Source organism: Camelus bactrianus, chromosome X, assembly GCF_048773025.1.
Source record: "Camelus bactrianus isolate YW-2024 breed Bactrian camel chromosome X, ASM4877302v1, whole genome shotgun sequence".
Lineage (NCBI taxonomy): Eukaryota > Metazoa > Chordata > Mammalia > Artiodactyla > Camelidae > Camelus > Camelus bactrianus.
In genome coordinates, this window is record NC_133575.1 from 109,697,060 (window position 1) to 109,717,183 (window position 20,124).

At 36.7% G+C, this 20,124-nt stretch overlaps 1 non-coding gene across 1 annotated transcript; it reads left to right on the forward strand.

The window, feature by feature from the left end:
• Positions 1 to 19,708: 19,708 nt before the first annotated feature.
• TRNAG-ACC (transfer RNA glycine (anticodon ACC)) lies at positions 19,709 to 19,782 on the forward strand. The gene has a single exon. It is a non-coding gene; the product is annotated as a tRNA-Gly (tRNA).
• Positions 19,783 to 20,124: the final 342 nt, after the last annotated feature.

Below are 20,124 nucleotides of genomic sequence, written 5' to 3' on the forward strand. Positions count from 1 at the left end.
GAGTTGAAGTGGAAGTTGCTGCCTCAGGATGAGGGGCACAGACTCCAGAGAGAGACTATCTGGGTTCCAAACCTCTATCATTCACGTTACTTCTAAGGAAATTTTAAGTTAGTTATAAGTAAAGAGTCTTTCCTTATAACATTACGTTGGTGGAAGACTTTCTGTGAGGACGAATGAGATAATGCATATGAAGCAATAAACACAGTGCTTGGCACTTAGTGAATGACTGCACCATTGCCATCATCCTCGAAACTGGTGTGCCTAGACTCAAGACCTCTAGACTTAAGTTTTTCTGACCCCAGGTTTCCAGAACGTCACTACACCGCCAGCCTTTGCTCAACTTAGAGTATCAAATGTCAGTGATTGTGAGTAAGGTTTGGAAATTAAATACAGAATACCAGTTAAATTTGAATTTCAGATAAGCAAAAAATACTTTTTATGAGAAGTATGCCCTATGTAATATTTGGTATATACATATACTAAGATTTCATTATTTATCTCAGATTTGAATTTTACAGGGTACCCTGTACTTTTATTTGCTAAATCTGGCAACTCTCACTCAGAAATATCAACAGCAGTCCCTTGCCTCAAGCCCTCACAGATGAACACAAGTTTGGAGAGTCTGCATTTTAATTGTGTCCCCATTCACTCAAATTTAGGTGTTAGCAATTAATCAAAAGTCCAGAACAGGGACCCAGTCTAGCAAGGAAATGCTGGGCTGCTTTATTCTAGCTTAATTTGACTGAGTTGTTTTTACTTTTGGAAGACATGGCATATTTGACAGGAGCTAGCTCTATGTCAAACTCCAAATCTCCAGTTTTATTATTTTTCTACCATTAAAATATCTGGTGATAGTTGTATAGAGGTGACCTATAATTCAAGTGCCTGTACATTCTAGAAGCTTTGTCTAAGAAAATAAGGCTACATCAACACACATGCCAATAAAGAATAGCCAAAACCAGCTCAAAGTGTTATCTAGGGGGAGGATTTTTGGTTACATCTCCAGCAATCGGTAGACATAATTCTTTCTTTTACTAATTAGTCGTGACACAGAGTTTTAGCGTTCCCTTGGTCAAGCATATCTTAGCCTGGAATCAAAGAAGCAATATTAACTGTGTTGAGCAGAATCTAGCCCCAACCTTACACTTCATTTCTGACATTCAGATATTTTGCATGAGGGTTCTTTTTCAGAGTATGATGTGAGGTACTTTAAATACTTCACAGATATCTGCAGTATGAAGACAGACTACATGATTATCTTTTCAAAAATACATACACGTATACGTGTATGAATGTGTGTGTGTGTGTATATTCAAGACTGGACAGTCTATTTTATAGAGACGTTATTTTGGATAAAATGAATTATTTCTATAGCTAATACTACAAGTTGTTTAGACTCAGAGTTTTCTGGCTACTCATCTTACAGATATGTCACATCTCCCACGTGACTCGAAGTTTCTCCAAATAAACACATTTTTACATAGCCAACAACATCTCTATTTATCCTCTTATCCTGCTTTATAGTGTTTCTTAGTACTTGTTACCTAGTTACTTGATATCATAGCGTGTGTCTTTATTCTAAATATTTCCTTCCACTAGAATGTAATATCACTAAGGTCAGAGGTTTTGTTTTCTTGGTCATAGTCATGGTCTCAGTGTCTACAGTAGTGATAAGAACATGGTAACCACCCAATAAGAATAGCAGTTACTCTTTGTTGAGTGGCTACTATCTGCTATGCACTGTGCAAAATGATTCTTATCCGACAGGGGAAATATATGGTTTTGTTGTTCATAAATATCTTCAAGGATGGATCCAGGCAACTGAGAGCTTTACTTTACTGAAGGAAGCAATCATTGATAAGTGTGGAAAGTCAGAATTGAAAAGCTTTATTGCTCTAAACAGTTGTGCCTAAAAAACAGAAACATAAATACAGATTGTAGTAAATCAAGGAACTACCATTGGGACTTTGGGAGAAAAGAAGGAGGATGAAGAGTAAGAGGCATCTGAAAGAAGGGTCTAGAAAAAGAAAACTCAGTGCCTGGACTCAAATGAAGGACTTTTCAGGTGGCAGAAAGATATGTGATTCAGATTTTAAAGGAAAACATTATGATCATCTCATATAAATCATTCTCTATGTCTTCAGTGTAATGTTCTGTAAATTGTTTATTTCTTGTTAGTGTCTGTTCATTTCCTTTGATGGGATTAAAGAAACATGCCATGGCTTGCTTGCTCCAAGACATGTATGAGAAGACGAGAGGTGCCTACATGGTATCAGTCACAGACAAATAGAATCAAAGAATCTGTAACTCAGGAGTCACCATGTAGTCCAGTCTCCCACCTAATATGAAATTCCGTCCATCAGACTCTTAAAAGATGGCTTCTGTACGAGAATGTCAGTTGATAACAGATACACTTCACCAGTAAATCCATCGAGGTTTTTTTTTTTAACAGCTCCATATTTCTCTCCATTCAAATCCTTTCTGTAACTGACCTGAAACCCCCTTGTCTTGAACTTGCTTAATGTTACTTAATACATTTTTTAAGTGATATATTTAACAATTGGGACCCTGAACATTTCTTCCTTACATGTAACATTTTGGAAAAAAAAAAAAAAAAAAAAACCTGAACATTTCTTCCTTACATGTGACAGCACAATGAAAATAGCTATATGCCTGGAAATAACATGGACTCAACACCTATTTGTTGAGTAAATTAAAAAAAAAAAAGCTTTTGTGCTACTATGCTCTCTAGTCTATTCTAAGAGTCTAATCATTCTTCTCCTTAGGGATCCTTTCACTGTGCTTTGAAAATAACAATAAACACAATCTCAATATATCAGAGGAACCTCTACACTCTAGTGCCACTTTTAAAGGGAAGTAAACTGAGTCAGAGAGCAGGAGGCTTTGTTCAAAGTCATAATGGCACAGAAGGGTCTGTGTGCAAAACAGATATTATGAGTTATGACACTTTGTCTAAAGGGGCATGGCACATAGACCAAAATAACAAGCAAGGAAAAAATTAGGCCCTGAAAAAAAACTGGCAGAAGGAAAGGAATAGAGATATTCAATAATGATAACAACCTTTCTCAGTTTCCTGGATCAACCCCAAAGAACATAAGCTAGTTTTTCTCTCAAGCATTGGTTGTAAGCACTACTCTTGAACTATCTTAGTATTTGGATTTAACAATTAATTCTCAAAGGATCAAATACATGTCCAAACATGTATCAAAGGACTGTGTCCCTCCTTACTCATACACAGAACTGTAATTGAAAAAAGTTAATCATCATAATACGTGAAGAACAGGAAGGGGGGACAAAATCTCCAAGAATGCAATATGAATATTAATGCCCTTGTTGGATACTAACTCACAGCAAGCATAAAGAAGTTAAATCCATACACTTTCAAAACATTCTATGTTGTTAAGCCAGGCAACCATCGTGCTCACAAAGGATTAGACTCAGACGACTGAGATGCTGGAATCCATAAACAGTTAAATGCCATTTATCATATTGATCAGAGAAAACCCAGCATAGCCCTTTTGCAGTGGGGTAAAAAAGAGTTTATCATATGAAAGAGTCCATCTCAGCGCAATGAGTTTCACCAAAGGTTATACAGGTAGGCGGGAGGAAGAACTTGTGAGGTTCCTCAGCTCACCTTCATATTAAAGGAAATTTCATTGGAAACATGGCCCAGTCTCAGCACCTGGCATTCAGGAGAAATTGTTTTCATCTTTCCACCTGCAGAGAAGTGAGGGTCATTTAGCTGTACCTAAATTATTAGTGTGAGTAGCCAACTCTGGGCTCTTGTTCCAAATAGAAGCTGGCTTCTGCAGTCAGCTGTGTGCATGGCAACCACCCACTGGCATCAACAGATTTGCCTGGTAAAAGAATCCAGAAATCAGTGTACGTGGATGCCAAACATATGAATAAGACACTTGGAGAAAAGATGCCGTGAAGAGAGGAGACACAAGGGAAGGATGGAGAAAGGACAATTCCAATTCATCTTGTTTTCCCTATTCTCACTCTCCACCTGAAGCAAAACAGAACACTTTTAAGTTTCCTATTTTTCCTTGCCTCCAGCCTCACTGTATTTACAGGCTCTTTCCCACACTCTAGCTGGAGATTTCTTTCGAGGCCATAAATATGATCTTGATTAAAAGTCTCACAACTGCACACAGAGTAAAGTTCAAGAGAAGTAGGGCTGCATGCAAAGTCCCTTACAAACTGAGTCTGCCTAGCTCCCCATAGCCCTCCCAACCACCACCAAACATACCCTGCACTTCAACCACACACAACTTTTTTTCTATCTGCCAAATTCTCCATGTTCTTTCACAATTCCACATCTTTAAAAACCAGGTGCACTCAATCTGAAATAACTTTTCCTGTCTTACATGTCTAGTTAGTCTACGCATTCCAGAATAATGTTACCTGTATGAGATCTTGTCCATCTTTTATAACTGACTTACTTGTTCCCGCCTATTAGACTTCTTATTGCAATGCACTGTAAACTCTCTACATGTGTATATAACGTTCTACCAGACCTCCGAAACACTGAGGGAAAATGTGTCATCTCCAAATTTTTCATTAACATTGTTTGTTGTGGGTATGTGGCTCAGTAATGGCTGTGTGATTTCCTTCAGAATATTTGCAATGTCTCCTTCCGTATGGAGATGTTATTAACTGAGCTTCTGAAAATAATAGTACAAACCTAAAACATCACGAAATAAGCTCAGCTGTATTTTAGTTAAGCCTGGTAGCTCCAGGGTCCACTACGGGCTGTCCTTGGATAACGAGGCTCTACCTTACAGGACTGAAACACATAAATAGAGACAATGTTTTGATCTCTCATCACTTCCACTTCTTAAGGATAACATACATGGCCCTAGGTGTGTACAAGAGGAGATAGGTTATCTGGGGATGGGAGTTCAATACGATTTCGTGGACACAGAGTTTGAAGAGACAGGTAAAGATTTCTAAACACATGGTTTACGGCCATTAGACTTGAGCACATGCAATCTTTTGAAGCCTGAGACAAAGTAGGGGAATGTATGGCTCCAGGAGACAATTTAATTTCTGCGTGACTATTTTAGACAAAATGGCTCTTGATTACATTAGAAGATCAAAAGTCCAGACAGGGATGGTTATAGATAGATAGATAGATACAGATGGATATATAGATTATAGACATATAAAATGTACCCAAATCATGAAGTGAGAAAGTAGATACTTAATAATTCATATCATTCAATAGACAAAATTGTTTACAAGTTTATATTATTATAGTCAGAACCAAAATCAACTCCTCTCCCTGGAAACTACTCTTCTCAATTACAGATTTTCTAAAAGAGGCACTTATAACCTACATAGGTCATGTCCAACCCCCGGCTCTATCCTCCTACTTTTGAAAAATGATTCTTTTGGATGTTTACGGTCTGGGAGCTATATCAAGAATGTATTTGGTATTGTCTGAAGTCTGGGAGAGTTATTCCTCCAGCCTCTTTCTTTCTCTTCAGTAATGCTTTGGCAATTCTAGGTCTTTGATGGTTCCATACAAATTTTATTATGATTTGTTCTAGTTCTGTGAAATATGTCCTGGGTAAGTTGATAGGGATTGCATTAAAGAACCCTACTTCAGGATGACACCTGCACCCCAATGTTCATAGTAGCACTATTTACAATAGCCAAAACATGGAAACAGCCTAAATGCCCATCAACAGGTGACTGGATAAAGAAGAGGTGGTATATTTATACAATGGAATACTACTCAGCCATAAAAACCGACAACATAATGCCATTTGCAGCAACATGGATGCTCCTGGAGAATGTCATTCTAAGTGAAGTAAGCCAGAAAGGGAAAGAAAAATACCATATGAGATCGCTCATATGTGGAATCTAAAAAAACAAAAACAAACAAAAACAAAGCGTAAATACAGGACAGAAATAGACTCATAAACAGAGAATACAGACTTGTGGTTGCCGGGGGGGGAGGGTTGGAAGGGATAGACTGGGATTTCAAAATTATAGAATAGATAAACAAGATTATACTGTATAGCACAGGGAAATATACACAAAATGTTATGATAACTCACAGAGAAAAAAATGTGACAATGAGTGTGTATATGTCCATGAATGACTGAAAAATTGTGCTGAACACTGGAATTTGACACAACATTGTAAAATGATTATAAATCAATAAAAAATGTTAAAAAAAAGAATATATTTGGAATGATCTCACAAAGAGAATATTATCAAAATCAGAATAATGGAGAGGTCAATTTCAGAGTTAGAAAAAAAGGAATAAATCAGTTTGAATTGGACTTCTTATTGAGGGATAGGCTGATCTGCAGGAAAAAAATGGAATATTAAGAGAGTGGTAAGAAGGATTGAATCAAAAGACTATTCCATGGTTAACAGAAAATACTTTCAAAAGAGGAAAAAAAATGCTTGTCAGAGAGAAATAATGACTAAACTTAAAAGGTTCATGAAAGAAGGGCTTGTTTTCTTGTACACCTAGAAAAAAAAAAGAAAACACAAAACACAGATCTCTTAAAAACTTAAGTAATGCCATTAAAAGAAAAAGAATACAAAAATTTTGTTACTACAATTGCTGCAGTTGACACTGATGGCCAGGGTTTCGCAGCCAACTGTAACGATGTTAATAAGCTTTTCTACCCTATGCTGCCATTTCTGAACATGGTACGAAAAAAAGAGATGACACTGATTGGTATACAATCAGCCCTGCTTGATCTGGTTTAGAAGACGTGTGTGGGTTTGAAACTAATTTTGTGCAGCAATCACAGAAGTCATCAGAGAATACAGCGGTATTCTACTAGAAGATATGAGAAATGGAGTCTGTTTAGAGGTTGAATTAGACATCACACATGATGTGAAGGTATAAGTGATTGTCCTGAGAATCTAAAAATATGGTTAGCACAAAAGAGCAAGCATACAATTCAAGAAGAAAAATGGTCATAATAAAAACATGTATCTAATTACCAGCCTCTAAACATAGTAGATCTGATCTGCAAATGTAAGGAAATCATTTATTCATAATAATCTGGGTTAAATTCACAGTATAGACTGTGTATCCATGATCTTCTTTGTTAGATTACTGACAACACAGTCGGTTTCTGACATTTTCTCCTCAATAAAGCAGTGATGTGAAAAGCTCCAGGACACACGCTCTATTTGGAGTCTCCTAAGATCCGATTTCCAATCACTTTAGATCAAATGGTCCTGACAGTTCCTTAGGAAATTCTTCTCCTTGACAAGTACTTGGGGAGTTGTGACTCAGTCGACTTTCTTCTATCCCAAGCTGAGTTTTCCCATTCTTTCCACTTGCCTTATCATAACCTTGGTACTAGATTCATTAATTCTTTCATTCTCTCATTCCACTACTTACTGAAGGACTAAGATATGTCAGACACTATGCTTTGTGTAGGGTATTAAATGGTGAACACAGCAAAACTCATGCTCTCATGCCTTTCATTCAGAGGTGGAGTAGCATAATAAATGTCAACTGCATTGGCTTCTACAAACACAATTTTGTGGCCTGATGCTAGGCTGGTGGCATGAGAAACACTAGAGGACAGACCCCCACCCATACAGATTCCATTTCAGAAATTTGGGATCGTTAAAAACAAACAAAAACCTTTCCAGATGTGCTTTCTGGTACACAGTAATGCTTGGGAACTAGTCTAGTATACAATGGTAACTGATTTTGTAGGAGAAAACAAACCATGTGTTCGTTCTGCTTCATCAAAGAGGCCGAGGGCCAGCACAGCTCCTGTGGGCTCCATGGATGGGGAGAGGGGCAGAGGAATGAGTGACCAGAGCATATCTGATTGGCAGTGGTGGCTTCAAGAACTCATGGTATCAAAGATTTTGAAAGTCACATAGAGCAGATCAAAATCACTAAATCCAAGGAATATATGCAGAGCATGTTCTTTTTAAAGCCAGAAAGATCTAAGACAACTATTAGGAGCTAAAATTCACAATCTGAGGGGTAGAGAAAGTAGGAGTAAGGAGGCAGGAGACAAAAACAGGCAAGATGGCAGGAGAAAAGTGGGAGAAATTTCCAATTTTCTGTACCCAGAAATGTATTATGTGGTTAACTATCTTGCATCAAAGTACAAAGTGTAAATCTCTGCACGGTCAGATCAAAAGCCAGACACCTTTCTTGCTACCATAACATATTTTACACACGGTTAAACTGTCTTAAGTGTAATTACTCACAATCTACAATTCAGGAAACAGGGCACAATTATCTAATAAAAGAGCCCAGACTAGAATCCATGAGTACTCAATTGCAGAGCAAGAATGGACTTGGTGACATAGTTTAGGGTCCTTTTCATTGTGGCTTTGTCACTAATATACAAATGGGTCACGTTTATTGACCAGTCACTAGATCCTGGACCTTTGTGCTAAGTGCTTCCTATGCAATGACTCATAATGCGCACAAGAGCTCTATGTGGCAAGTAGTGATTATCCCATTTTTCAGATGAGGAAACAGGTTAGGTGTAAGTGACAAGCTGCAGAGTTAAGACGTGGGCCCAGACCTGTCTGGCTTCAGAACTCATTCTCTGGAACTAACTCAAATTTATTCCATATTCCAGGACATAGAAAACAAACAAACAAAAATTTCCCCGGCCTTATAATTCAAAACTCTACACCCTGGCTCTCCTGCCTGGAGATAATGTATTTAATCTTAAAGGTAATACTGAAACTGTGGGATTATCTCCTTGATTGGGTATTATTTTAAAATAAAGACAAGATTAATTGTTTTGACCTTAAAGTTATATAATGAACCATTCATAGAAATATAAGTAATTAAATTTTAGATTCTTAAACTTCATTGAAGCTAGATATGACACTGGAAAGATGTCCTTGGCTTTCAGTAAGCCTCTCCCTGAGTATTGTAACTTGGACATCTCTAAACTTCCACAATGTTTTGCCAGATTAGATGTGATAATTTTCAAGATCCTTTCGTATAAGGCATCTCATGTAATCGTCCAATAGCTTTCTGAGCTGGGGAAGTTAGTCATTACATTTTAACTTCATATATATGAAACCCAAAACTCAGATAGGTAAAGTTAAGGAAATTAAGCAAAATAGGCCAAATACAAGTAATACAAATTAGTGCCAGAACTCAGGTTAAACTCCTAAGCTGTTTCCCAGGTAAAAGAGACAAAGATGGAGAGGTTGGTATCAATATTTATGATAATCAAAGAAAATATAAATGCTTACATACCACAAATTAGTGAAGCATTTCTGAAATTTAATATCCTAATGCTTTATACTGGCTTTCTAACATTTACCAAATGAATAACCAAAGTTAACAGGCTTTGATTCCATCATTTTCTCAACATGGCGATGCTTATTTATACTTACGGGGCATTATTTATTGAATATACAATTTGTACATCTTGAAAGTAACTAATAAACCAGTGTTGCCCTGTTTCTTCTTTGATATTATTATTTTGTTGATGTTAATACAGAGCAAGCGTAGTTAGATCACACGGCAGATGGGAGATTTTTGTTGTCACCATTTGGAGCACAGAAGATTTACAGTTGGATGTACTTTTTTAGCAGAGTAGAAAGTATATTTTCAGACCCTTTAAATGAGTGAATTTTGAGCTGTAGATATGGGAAATATTATATTTATAACTCTGTGAATGTGATCAATACTAACACAATATGGTACTGTTTTGTTCTTGTAAAATAAAACTAGGTTGATACTGAAGCCAAGAAGTAAACATATTCATTCTTGTTTGAATTTATTTTATACTTGAGAACCTTAAGATGTGAGTAGACATTCATATAAAAATAAAAAAAATACTTTATTTAAAATGCTATTATATGGAAAATGCTAGTAGGGTAGTAACATTTATTTTAGAATTCCCTAACTTAGAATATGTGTAGTTTTAAAAAAAGAAATCAACTCTTTAAATTCATCATTTAAACACATAACAACTTAATAAGAGAAAGAAATGTTTAACATTTAAATTCTATAGCATATGTGGTGGAAAACTCAAATGCAGTAACATGAACACATCTCGCGCATATGCAGGCTTTAATCCGTTTAAACACTATTTTTATAAAAATTTCATCCCTATCAACAGATGTATCAGAAGTAAAAACAACAGGTTAACTAACACAACAATACCTGAAATTAAGTATATGTTCATATTTAAAATAGTAGTTACTGACTTATGCTCACAAAATTGATGAATATCCGTTCTGTGATGATACAATGTAAAATTAACTGTTAGGAATTCGAGTTCCAAATGACAATTAATTGTGTATTTATATATTTTCCCTCTTAGGAAACCAATATATTAATAAGAAAGGGATTTTCTTAGATGACATATAACCAACAAACAAAATGGGAAGAGGACCACCAAAAAGAAGTAATTTCAACAAACATCTTGAAAATGGTAAGCAGATAAAGGACTGATGACACTAAGTCACAGTTTGGACTACATGCTGAAGACCTGCATTGAATAAGCAACTCTGTGGGCCATGCTCAATCCCTGACAAGATCAAGATGTAGAAATCCAGGTATGAAGGACAGTATTTGTATTCGAAAGCAAGGGTATTAAAAGTATGGGGAACAGATGTACCCAACCTGCACAAACACGCATTGATTTCTCTGTATTGTTTTTCTATTCTTAAGGAGAAAAATTAGCATACTTATTTGAGATCTTACTTTTTTGGAAAATACAGGCATTTACAGCTACAAATTTCCCTGGAAGCACCTTTTTAGCAGCATCTCATAAGTTTTAGTATGCTAAACTAGTCCCCCCCCAAAAAACCCCCAAAACAGAGGAAAATAAAAAGAAAATAACCAGTCTATAAAAACAGATAAAAATAAAGGAATAAAAAGAACTCCCAGAATATAATTAGTTTCCAGAGAGAGGTACAAGAAGACACCAAATCCATAAAAAGAGAACAGGAAGATATGGAAAAGGAGCAATCAGAAAGAAAGAAAGAGGGCTTGGAAGTTAAAAATGTATTTTCTAGTGAAATTTTCAACATGAAGACAAAGATAAATTTAAGCAAATCTCCACAAAGGAGAACAAAATAGAGCTAAAAAAATATGAGGGAAAACATAAGAAAGAGAATGTATCTTATAGTTTCAAATTATGACTAATAGAAGCTCTTCAAAGGGAGAACAGAGAGTCTATGAGTAGGAAATATCCAGTAAATAATAGAAGAAAATTTCCCAAAGGAAAAGTAGACAAGTTTTCAGATCAAAGGGCCAAGAACAATAAATTGTAAAACTGTATAACAGCAGTGAAAATTAAAAAACAAAATCTTCCTCAGGGGTGAGGTGGGGTGGGGTTGGATAAGGACCCAGTCACATACAAAAGAATAAAGGCCAGATTGACATCAAACTTTTCACCAATTATGCTGAGTGCTAGAAGCCAATCAGGAAATGTTTCAAAGTTTTGAGAGGAAAATGCGTGTGTGTGAAATTTTATGCTGACCAGACTACGAAATGTGAAGGCAGAATAAAGAACCTTTCAGGTAGCAAGGAATTCAAGGTTTGTATCTCAAGAATTTCAGAATGTTACCTGGGAGATTTGCAAATAGTAACTATTATATATAAAATAAACAACAAGTTTATACTGTATATCACAGGGAACGATATTCAATATCTTGTGGTAACCTATAATGAAAAATATGAAAATGAATATGTCTGTATATGTATGACTGAAACATATGCTGTGCACCAGAAACTGATACAACATTGTAAACTCACTATACTTCAATTAAAAAATAAAGTTAAATAAAACACAAAAAGCAAAAAAAAAAAGTTACTTGGGGATGTACTTTAGAAAGAACACAAAAGGAGTAAACCAGAAAGACAAAATAGGATCCAATAAAATAGTAAGGGAAATTCCAGGATTAACAGCCCTTCAGGAGTCCTGCAGAGCCAGCAGTCCAGCTGGGAGTGTGGGGGCCTGGGGACCCAGAATGGAAGATTCCGGGATACAAAAGAAACTGACAGACTAGATACAATGAACGCTATCTGAGAAAATTTTGAGGTCATGGTAAAATCAATGTGGTTTATGAAAAAGGAGCATCCAATTGAAATTGATTCTTGGAACACTTTCCTATATATAGCTAAGTGACTGTGACATTGGACCTGGAGAGATAGAAATGTGGTCTTAAGCACATTGCTTATCTCTGCAGTGACCACCATTTACATCGCCAATGTAAATTGATGATTTTTTTTTCCATTTTAGAGTTTTGGACAGACCACAGAAATCTTAATCATGGTTACAGAAGAGACGAAAACCATTATAAACTTTGAGAAGGTAAAGATTAAAAAAGAACCGACAGGCGCTGAAAGGTGAACAAGATGGAAGGGAGGGTATAACCACTAATATCCTCATCTGCAAAGAGGGAAGTCAAGAGAAATGAAGTAGTTTATTTAATGTTGTTTACAGTTGCAGGAGATATGATATAACCATACTGAGAGGAGTGAGATAGAAAAGGTGAAAGATAATGTCAGTGAGCTAGAACTCCAATATTTAGAAGCAGGAGAACAAACAACCCAATCCAAAAATGGGCAGAAGACCTAAACTAGCAATTCTCCAGTGAAGACATACAAAAGGCAAATGAAAAAATGCTCAGTATCACTCATTATAAGAGAAATGCAAATCAAAACTACAATGAGGTACCATCTGACACCAGTTAGAATGGCCATCATTGAAAAGTCCATGAATGATGAATGCTGGAGAGGGTGTGGAGAAAAGAGAACCCTCCTACACTGCTGGTGGGAAGGTAGTTTGGTACAGCCGTTATAGAAAACAGTATGGAGATTCCTCAAAATACTACAAATAGACCTACTATATGATCCAGCAATCCTACTTCTGGGTATATATCCAGAGGAAACTCTAATTCAAAACATTACATGCACCTCAGTGCTCACAGCAGCACTATATACAATAGCCAAGACATGAAAACAACCTAAATGTCCATCAACAGACGACTGGATAAAGAAGTTGTGGTATATTTATACAATGGGATACTACTCAGCCATAAAAACAAAATAATGCCATTAGTAGCAACATGAATGGACCTAGAGATCATCATTCTAAGTGAAGTAAGCCAGAACAAGAAAGAAAAATATCATATAAAAGAAAAAAAAAAAGGACACTATAAACTCACTACAAAACAGGAACAGACTCGCAGACATAGTAAACAATCTTGTGGTTACTGGGGAAAGGGGATGGGAAGGGATAAATTTGGGAGTTTGAAATCTACAAATGTTAGACACTCATTATTAAAATAGATTTTTTAAAAATGTCTGCTGTACAGCACAGGGAACTATAACTATGTTCAATATCTTGGAAGAATCTTTAATTAAAAAGAATATTAAAATGAACTTATGTATATGCATGACTGGGAAATTGTGCTGTACACCAGAAATTGACACACTGTAACTGATGGTACTTCAATTAAAAAAAAATTTAAAACATTTTTTAAAAAATGAAAATTTTTTAAAAATTTAACTAACTAAATAAATAAATAAAAGCAAGAAAACAACATGAATAATAATAAAATGTTACCAGCCACTGATTTAAGGACTTCACATTCAATTATTTAATTCTTAGAGTGATCCTCTAGGAAAGGTGCTATTTTTATTCTTAATTTACAGATAAAAAAACAAGCATAGAGAGAGAAAGTAACCCACTCCATGGCACTCATCTGGAGAATGGTCAAGCCATACTCAATCATTCATGGATTACTTTCGTAGACTAATATACAATCAGTCCTCTGTATCCAGGGGTTCCTCATCCATGGATTCAAAAAGTCACAGTTCAAAAATATTAAAAAGAAATCCAGAAAGTTGCAAAAAGCAAAATTTGAATTTGCTGTGTAACTCTATATAGCATTTACATTGTATTTACAACTATTTACACCGTGTTTACACTGTATTAGGTATTATACGTAATCTAAATCTAATTTAATGTATACAGGGGGATGTGAGTAGGTTATATGCAAATAATATAACATCTTATATGAGAGACTTGAGCATCTGTCAGTTCTACTATCCTGAGGAGGTTGGGGGTGGGGGGAGGGTTGGAGAACCTGGAACTAATGCCTTGTAGATACAAAGGGACAACTGTAATAGAAGTTTAGACAACAGGGCAACTGTAATAAGAGAAGTTTAGACAACAGGGCAATTTATTACTTAATAAAAAAAGGAAAAATGACTAACTTGGACATGTAATGTTACATATGTCACAGAACAATTAAAGCAATTGCTTTCAATGTCATGTAAAACTCCAAAATGAAGAAAGAGCTGAAGTAGGAGAAGAGAGAGAGAGACACTCGACTAGACACTGATAGATATTGAAGAGCTGGTGGGGAGATGCCCATATACTTGGGAAATTCAGTTTGATAACCTTGGTGAGCAGTTTGTGGACCCTCATCCTGGACCACTCTTGCCTTTCTTTTCTGCCTGAAAAATCTCAACCCTTCTAAACTGAACTTAAGGTTCACTATTTCCCTCCTGCCCTATGAATAATGGCCATGGTAGAGTCACATGCTACACAGAGGTTAGGTTTCAGAAGGCAGCCATTAAGGCTATAATTATCAGTCAAAGTTAACCGTGACATTCCCATAGGAAAATGCTGTAATATAAACCACTACACTGTCTCTCAATAGATCCAATATAGTCATTTTTTCTCTAAATTTGGAACAGCTTGCTGTTTCTTTGGGTGAACAGCACAAGAAATAGTTGGCTTGTGTTTTAACGCCATGTGGTATGAATAAGACCTGTTTTTATACTTTGTAATATCATTAAAAATGACTTTGGGAACAGCACATATCTCATGTTCCATTTATGGACTATATTCATTAAATGGAATGACAGGCACTACTTAAGTTGCTATTTTTCTCTTCTTTTCTTTCTATTTGCTGAGTTCATGTAATTGAATTCATGTAAAATAAATGCAAGAAAGATGTAAATTATCTGTAATCTTTCCTTTGGGCCTTTCACTAAAAATTATACACACCTATCATTTTATATTGAAATGATGCATAATATAATTTAGGTAGGAAAGCATGATGGAGAATGATGGATTAATGAGTGACAAAGGAGATGAAAGAGACATTGATACAGGGATGAAAAGACCAAAAGATGTTGTAATATATTAATAAAGTGAAAGAGAGCTACTCAGATACACAGAGGGGACGTTTTAGGGATGGATATGGATAGATGAATGGTTGGGATGATGAGTAGCAAGCTTGACAGATAGCCTGTTGGAAGGATAACTGATAATGGAAAGATGATGAGAGAGAAGTTAATGAAGTGATGGCTAATGGAGACAGAAGTGGATGAGGATACAAAAAGATGCAGACATTTATGCATTCACACAACAGTCATTGGGTGACTATTACATGCCAGTCACTGTACTACACAGTGGAGACACAATAGTGACCTAAGAGTTAGAGACATTACTATGAGGGTGTTAGGTGCTACAAAGAAATATATTTTTTCAATCAAGGGGTCAAAAAGGGATGGGTATTCAAGTTTAGGAAGGGTAGTCAGTAAACTCCCAAATGAAGAGATGGCTGAATAAAGAGGAGAATGTCATATGATACTTGATGATAATGATAGAGATCAAGAGTTGATGGAGGTGGGCAGGTGCAGACGAACAGAGCTAGGTGGATAAATAAATGCAAACAACAAACGAGAAATAGTTGATGAAGAGATAGAAAATGATGGTAAAGATAGGCAATTCATATTAAATGAATGAATACAAAAATGAAAGAAAATGCAAAGGAAAATAAATCTAGGCTGTAGTGGCGATATGGAAAGCTAAAAATCTGGAGAAATTGATGGATGGTTCGTTCAGAAGAAAGTTTCAAGCCCATGTTCTGTATTTGCAGGCTGTCACATATTATTGCATGTCTTTAATTCACAGAAATCAGTACACAAAAAGACAGTGTCTACCCAGATCAAATACAATGAATGTTTCTAAACAGAACTCACATGAAAATAAATCAATGCAAACAAAGCTTTAATTTGAGGAACAGCTTTTGCTGCGTAAATGACTGTAGCTTCACACACAATGTATTTTTAATCCATTTCAAAAGCAGAATCCAATAGTAATTATCTACCAGAGTTATTGGCTTATAAAAGCTCCTTCAGCTTGCAGAGTTCCATAATCTGATGGCGGCTCCCTATTTTTAGCCGTCAGTAATGGTTGCTTAGCAGCCTTGGAAACTCCTTTGTCAGAAATCACTATCGTGTTGTGGATGGCACTGGAGAAACACGCTGCTTATAAACTCTCACCCAGCGTGCAGGCCACTCAGCTAGAGCTGCTGAGGGGGCACTTGCACAGGACACCCAAGGAGAGAAGTCTGTTCAGTCAAGGAGGGAGGGAAGTGTGACGTGAAACAAGGAGAGACTTGGAAGTTTATACTTTAGCTCAAATGTCTTCTAACTACACAATAATGGAAATTATAGGCCTGACATTTAGGTGTACGCAAAATGAGTGCTGACGAATTGTTCAAATAAACTGAAAAATGCCATGAGTCTGTAGGTTACCTACCCCACCTAACTTCCCATTCCCATTCATTCATTCAACCCTCATTAAGAATATACTACAGCAGAAACCTATTATCTGCTGCACTTGTGACCAATACCTGGCTGATTAACTAAAAACATTGCTTGAAGCTGGAAATCATTTTAAAATGACGTGTGTGTGTGTGTGTGTGTGTGTGTGTGTGTGTGTGTGTGTGTGTGTGTGTGTGTGTGTGTGTGTGTGTGTGTGTGTGTGTGTGTGTGTGTGTGTGTGTGTGTGTGTGTGTGTACGTACATATACATACACACACACACCTTAGACAATTTATCTAATATTAAATCATAAAAATGGATATTCTTTCTTCTCTTTCTTGGAGGCTTAAGGCCTTCTCACCAAGTGTGGGTTCTCTGATTTCACTTTCTCGTGGTCATTATTATATGAACCACATGATATGGCTTCATCTCTGACATCAAGTTTCACTTCTTTTGAAATGTAGCAGAAATGGGGGGAAACATACGTAGGAACTAAGGTGCGGAATGCTTGTAGATTTTTGTTTTATGTTATCCAACTTCTCACCCACACCTAATTCTAAAACAATTTTTAAAATTAACAAACTGCCACTATCAACTCTTCCCCAATCATTTAATTTAGATTTTTATAGAAAAAAAAAAGCTCTTTTGTAATTCACATGAATTAGCTTTTATAATATTCAATTCAATAAAATTTGTCATGAAAATAAGTACATTTAGCATATAGAGGTTTGGAAACATATAATGGCTCACGGTCAGCATGAAATTCAACAGGTAGAACCAGATGTGTACAAGTGGGTAGGCTATTTGCTGTGCGTTGTAAGTGTGTCTTAGAGTGTAAATTGGTGTATTTTACAGGAGGAAGAGCAATATTAATCTAGTAAAAGGTCAGGTAAGAGAGCTTCAATTCTCTGTGGTAGCCATTGTGCCAAGCCTCAGGTATATGAGCTTATAAGCCTCTGACCTCAGGGAACCAAGTACATACATTAATATGAAAATTCAAAACTGCTTTCTTTACACAGGTGAGGAAAGTCTGAGTCCTTGCTCCCTCTCTAACTCATGTCATGGCATGTGTCAGTAAATTTCCCTCTTGGGACTCAATTTCCTCCATACAGTGTAACTCTAGATAGATATCTCTAAAGTTCTTTGCTGATTTCTGGTTCTAAGAATTGGTTTTTGGAGGTTTTGAGTTGATTTTTTGTTGTTGTTATTGATTAAGAGATATAAAGAGAATAAGTAAGTCATTGATGTTTACATTTTGTTATTTCTGAGTAACATCAAATACTGCTTTTAGAATTATATATTCCAGGCTTGGATATAGAAGACATGTTTTACTTACACCTGACTGGTGGCAGTCTGATATACTAGAAGGGGCAATGAACTAGGAGTCAAAAAACCACGGTTTGAATTTCAGCTCCAGCAATTTATAACTTTGTGTTCAGGGGATATGTCCATTGACCTCTTGAAATTTCAGGTTATCCTCTGTAACAGGGTAATCATATGTGTATCAGTTATCTATTCATGTATAATAAATCATCTCTATGTTGCAAGCTTAACACAAAAACTGTTATTGCACAGTTTCTATGGGTCACGAATCCAAGAGTGGCGTAGTCAGGTGGTTCTGGCTCAGGGTCTCTGCTGGCTCCCAAGTCAAGCTGTAAGCTAGGCTTTACGAGATGAAAGGATCCATTCCCAAGCTCACACAAGTGGCCCCAGTTCCTCACTGAACACTGGCCAGAGGGGAAGGGGAGAAGGAGAGAGAGATAGACAGATGGAAGCTGAGACACAGACAGACAGGGAACCCAGAAAAAACCTACAGTCCTTTTGTAATCACTGCAAGGGACATGCCATCACTTCGGCCATATTCTCTTCACTGAAAACAAGTTATTAAATTCAGGCAATCCTCAAAGTGAATTCAGCTTCACTTCTTAAAGAGAGGAAGATCAAAGAATCTTTTAATATAATTTAAAACCACCAAATATGTAACAATCATACTAACACACTAACCATCTAAAGTGACCCCCATCTAATATATTAGAGGAAGACAACAGCAATAACAATAAGAACAACGAAACTGTATCTATAACTGAATTCTTTCCATGTGGCAGATGCTGCTTTGCACCTCCCCCGAACACATGGGCTGGGACTTCGGGGCTACTGTCTTCCTCTTTATGATTCAGTTCTCTGGAGACATCGCTGTGAGGTGACTGTAGAGCAGGGCACAGTTCCTTCTACTGGCCAATCATTGGAATCCCTCCACACGGGCTGTTTACTGCATTATATTTTAATGGCACTGGAGAGACAGAAGAGGTCTCCTACCGCACTATCACAAATGGAGAATCAAATATGGAAATACCCATTTTTCAAAGTCTCACGGGACTCTTCTCACTCAACACTTCTCTCTAAAATGCTCAATCTTAACCTCTCTCTTATCAGTCTTTGTTTTCTCTACCTTCACATATTCTGGTCATCCCCCGGGCAGAACAATTGAACTGTCTCTGTTCCCTGGCATCCTTCTGACTTACCCTTAGGATGTCACTCTCCACCCTCAGGAGGCAGGTGGAAGCATTTTCCTAAACACAGTTCTTTCCCCAATAGTAACCATTATTAAAACAGTACTTTGTCACACATATTACCTGCCTATTCATGTATTCATTTCTTCATTCTTAATCCATTCCTCCATTCTTTAATGATGCACCTATGATATGTTAAAGCACTATGTAACATGCTTGGGAATGTAAAACAATGAAGACACTGGCTATGCCTCTCAAAACATCATAGTCTAGGGAGTGATGAACAAATACATTAGGAAATAAATGCAGAGAGCTTTCATAGCGAGTAAGAGGTAAGATCTACACTGGGTCCTGAAAATCTTTCTTAGAAATTAGCCAGACAAAAACTGAGGAGCTGGAAAGAAGAGAGAGTCCCATACCAGCAGTTCTCACACTTGGTTGAGCATCTCAATCACTTGCTAGGCTTCCAAAGCAAAGATGCTGGGACCCATCCCCATAGTTCTGGATTCAGTAGGTCAAGGATTGCGCCTGATAACTTACATTTCTAACAAGTTCCCAGGTGGTACTGATACTCACGCTGCTTGTCCAGAGATCACACTTCAGGAATCTCTGCTTGGGGGGAAGGGTATAGCTCAGTGGTAGAGCACCTGCTTACCATGCACGAGGTCCTGGGTTCAAACCCCAGTACCTCCAACAAAACAATAATAATAAAATAAAATAATAAATAAAAAACCTAATTACCTCTCCCCAACAAAAATCATTCCTTTAGGCCAAGAGAGATGACCATGGTACACTTGAAATATTACACAGAGTTAAGAAGGATTGGCATGTCCAAGGAGAGTAGTGATGAGAGACGAATCTAGAAAATCAAGACTGTATCAAGACTACCCTGAAAGTCATGTTAGGAGGTTTGAACTTTACCCTGGGGACAGTGGAGACATTGACTGTTACTAAGCAAGCAAGTATACATGATCATGGTTAAGCTTTAGAAAGCAAACAATGGTTTCAATGTCGAGCATTGAAAGTTGAAAGTTG